The sequence below is a fragment of the Sarcophilus harrisii genome, chromosome 6, assembly GCF_902635505.1.
Source record: "Sarcophilus harrisii chromosome 6, mSarHar1.11, whole genome shotgun sequence".
Taxonomy (NCBI): domain Eukaryota; kingdom Metazoa; phylum Chordata; class Mammalia; order Dasyuromorphia; family Dasyuridae; genus Sarcophilus; species Sarcophilus harrisii.
The window spans coordinates 93,116,548-93,120,653 of NC_045431.1; the positions used below are offsets into that span (position 1 = coordinate 93,116,548).

At 48.4% G+C, this 4,106-nt stretch overlaps 1 pseudogene; it reads left to right on the plus strand.

The window, feature by feature from the left end:
• The first annotated feature begins 345 nt into the window (after positions 1–345).
• Positions 346–3,478, plus strand: LOC100920580 (annotated as a pseudogene).
• The last annotated feature ends 628 nt before the right edge of the window (positions 3,479–4,106 follow it).

Sequence of the window (4,106 nt, forward strand, 5' to 3'; positions counted from 1 at the left end):
CCCAGAGCAGAACGGCCAATCCCAACGCTCGCTCGGGAGGAGCCCCGCCCCCTCCTGCGCTCCACCTAAAAGCTATTAGGCGGCGGGCGGCGATCTCCCGGCCCCAGGGCGTGAGCTACCTGGCCGCCGCGCCCTCGAACGTCGGAGGAGCGGTTGCAGCCCAGGTGTTGGACTTTGGCGGGGTCATCTGCGCCGTGATTGGCTGTCCCGGGGGCCAAGGCCACGGCCGGTGGAGCGGCGTTCGTTAACGATAGGAGGGGCTCTGCGCTCCCAGAGCCACTGGCTGGTGCGCCCGTCGGGGTTTGCGCTGCTCGCAGCTCCCGAGTCCGTAGAGCCGCGGCGGGAAGGGTCGGGACGGCGCGGGCTCGCTCCGCCGCCTGCACTTGAACGGAGCGCAGGTCAGTGTCCCGGGAGGGAGAGGAAGGCGGCGGACGTGGGAACGGATCCGAGTTTGAGTTGAGCCACGCCGCTCGCCTCCGCTCAAGGTCATGGCCAAGGCGAGCGCCCTGGAGAGCCTCCAAGTGGAGGCGAGCTGCGCCATCTGCCTGGACTACCTGAACGACCCGGTGACCATCGACTGCGGCCACAACTTCTGCCGCTCCTGCATCCTGCGCTGCTGGGAGGAGCTGGAGGAGCGCTTCCCCTGCCCGGTCTGCCGCCGCCACTTTGCCCTGCGCTCTTTCCGCACCAACCGGCAGCTGGGCAACGTGGCGGAGATCGCGCGCAAGCTGAGCCCCAAGCGCAGCAAGCGCAGGCGGCCCGAGGAGGCGGTGTGCGAGAAGCACCAGCAGGCGCTGAGCCTCTTCTGCGAGAAGGAGCGCGAGGTGGTGTGCCTGGTGTGCTGCATTTCGTGCGAGCACCGCGACCACCGCGTGTGCCCCGTCGAGCGGGCCGCCGTGTGCCACAAAAAGAAGCTCCGCGCCTACCTGGGGCCCCTGAAGCGCCAGGTGGAGGACTTGCGCCACTTCATGGCCGGCGAGCAGAGGAAGCCCGGCGAGCTTCGCGAGAAGGTGGAGAACCGACGGCAGAAGCTGCACTCGGAGTTTGAGAAGCTGCACCAGTTCCTGGACGAGGAGCACCAGGCGGTGCTGCGGAGGCTGGAGGACGAGGAGAAGGAGATCCTGCAGAAGCTGAGCGAGAACGTGGCCAAGCTCTCGGACCACGGCGTCACCCTGCACAAGCTCATCGGCGAGATCCAGGAGCGCTGCCAGAGGCCCGCCGTGGAGGCCCTCCGGGGCATCAAGCACATCATCGGCAGGTGCGAGAACGCCAAGATCCCCGCCGCCGTCTCCTTGGACCTCAAGAAGGACGCCTGCAGCTTCCCTCTGCAGCATTTCGCGCTCAAGAAGATGATCAAGAAGTTCAAAGTGGATATCACGCTGGACCCCGCGACGGCGCATCCCAACCTGGTCCTCTCGGAGGACCGGAAAAGCGTGAGGTTCGTGGAGACTAAGCAGGACGTCCCCGACCTCCCGGAGAGGTTCACTTTTTACCCTTTCGTCCTGGGTTCCGAGAGCTTTTCGTCGGGCAGGCATTACTGGGAGGTGGAGGTCGGAGACAAGGTTCAGTGGACCCTGGGGGTTTGCAAAGACTCGGTTACCCGGAAAGGGAAGATCCAAGTGTCTCCCGAGGATGGCTACTGGAGACTGAGGTGGTACAAGAATGAATACACCGCCCTGACCAGGTCCCCGCTCCCCCTGCGCGTAAAGATAAAGCCCCATCGAATTGGCGTCTTTCTGGATTATGACTTGGGGGAAGTCTCCTTTTACAATCTGAACGACAGGTCTCATATTTATACCTTCAGTGAGACTTTCACCGAAAAACTCAGGCCTTTTTTCTACCCCGGGGTCCATTCATCGCCTCTTATCATACGGCCAGTCACAGACTGGGAATGATGAACTGAATCTGGAAGTCTAAACTTGTTTTTTGTGTATCACTTTCTCCTTTCCATTTCTAGAGTACGATGGGGCTGATATTTCGTTCTTTTCATTAACCAAGTCTCCCCCTCCGCTCCTATTTCAGTTACCCGTTTGCCTGTCTATCTGGATGCTGTTTAAAAGAGGCTTGAGGGAGGGAGAGGCCTTTTAATTAAAAAACAAAAAAAAAAAAAAACTTTTTCCAGGTAGGTAGGAAAAAATAACCCAATTTTACATTTTTAGAAACAACATAGAGCTTTGGTCTTAACCTTAGCCACTAATAAAACATCAGCTGAGGTGGGGGTAGTTTTAAACTGGCATTCCAGGATACTACCTAAACCTCTCAGTATTGTCATGGATTTGAAAAAAAAGCATTTGCTCTTTAATTGACTTCTCTTTCGTTGAGTTAGCAACACCCTTCCCTCTATTTCCCATCCAAATGCTTGTGAATGTGTGACTTGTCACACAATTTATCAGTTTATACATTAAAAATTAGTAATGGTGGTTTCCCACTCCTTTCCCTTGATAAGTCTCTGAGAAAATTACATAAATTACCCAAGTGTCTCTATGGGAATACAGTTTCCCTTAGGGATCCCTCCAGCTCTTTGTAACATTTTAAGCTGGCAGCAGGAACTCGAGTTTAGTGATCACTGCTGTTTGTAAAATGATTATACCATGTTTTATTTTGCGGTTCTTGAATTGCTAGCATGTCGGTACACTCTGGTCTGATTCATGTCTAAACTGTTGGAATTTTTTTTTAAAGAAATGTTAACAGCAAAATATTCTTGAAAATTGAAGTGTATTTCAAATAATTATAAAAATAAAATCTGACAAGTCTATTTTTGGAAAAAAGCTTTGGACAGAATATTCAGAGGGGTGTGGGTTATAAAAGCATAGACTGCTCTTAACACTGAGCTGAGTGGAATTTGGGAGCCTCAGTTTCCCTATCTATAAAAGGGAGAGGAAGAGTGTTACTTTTAAAACTAGGAACTGAAGTAATCTGACTCACATGGAAGTAAAATAAATTCTCTCCTTATATAAATGTTTATATGGTTATGATCTGCCCATAATTTCTGAAATTCACATTTTTATATATAAACAAACCATAATATTTAATACTTGTTCGCTGTTCTATCCTGATACTATTAATTTGGTCAATTATCCTCTTGCTTTCAGGCATTTTGGTTATTTCCAATCTATCACTTAGAATTTTGCTTTAAATTGTTAACTCTTGAGTGGGACTTCTTTCCTCAGGATAATGCTCAGAAGTGGATCACACACAGCTCCAGGTCCTATTTGCTCTCAAACTGAAGACTGGACTAATTATAGTTCCACCTGAGGTATACTCTCCTTCCTCTCATACTAACTTTGGGTCTTTATCATTGCTAGTTCTAAAAGTTGAGTTATTGTACCTATTGTACCTGTAAAAGTTTTTAATGAATATCATTTTCATTGTTTATCATGAAGCTGCACTCTCCATCTTATTTACTCTTCTTATGTCTTGACATTTTGAGTGTAATTCTTACATGTGAATTTGGATAGTAAACTGACAGTGATATTGATACATTTTTTTTCCTGTTTCTTTTTTCCCTAATGTTTTACTAATTTAATTATTTATATCAAAGTGCCATCCATAGATGATTGTGGAATTTTTCTAATTTTGGCCTAAAAGAATGGAAACCATAGACTGACTATTCAGTATGTTCACGGGATTTGAATGGTAGATATAGTTAGGTGGTGCAGTGGATAAAAGAGCCAGGCCTGGAATCGGGAAGACTCACTCAGCTTCCTCAGTTCAAATTGAAACAAAAAGAAAATCGACACTTTCTAGTTGTGGGATCCTGGGCAGGTTACTTAACCCTGTTTACCTCAGTTTCCCCATCTGTAAAACGCTCCAGGATTTTGCCAAGAAAACCTCACATAGGATAAGTAAGACACAACTGAACAAGGTTGATGTGATCTTGGAACAAATGGTAAATGCAGCACCAGATAGTGGAAAGAGCATTTATTTGACTTCATTTTGACACTAGTTGTATGTGACTTTAGGCAAGTCATTTAGGCTCTGAGCTTGTAAAATGAAGATAATAATACCCTACCTACCTCTAAGGTGTGAAGAATGAGCTAAGTAAACTTTAAAGATCTATGGATACATGTGAATTAATTATTAGGGTTTCTCCAAAATGAAAAGGT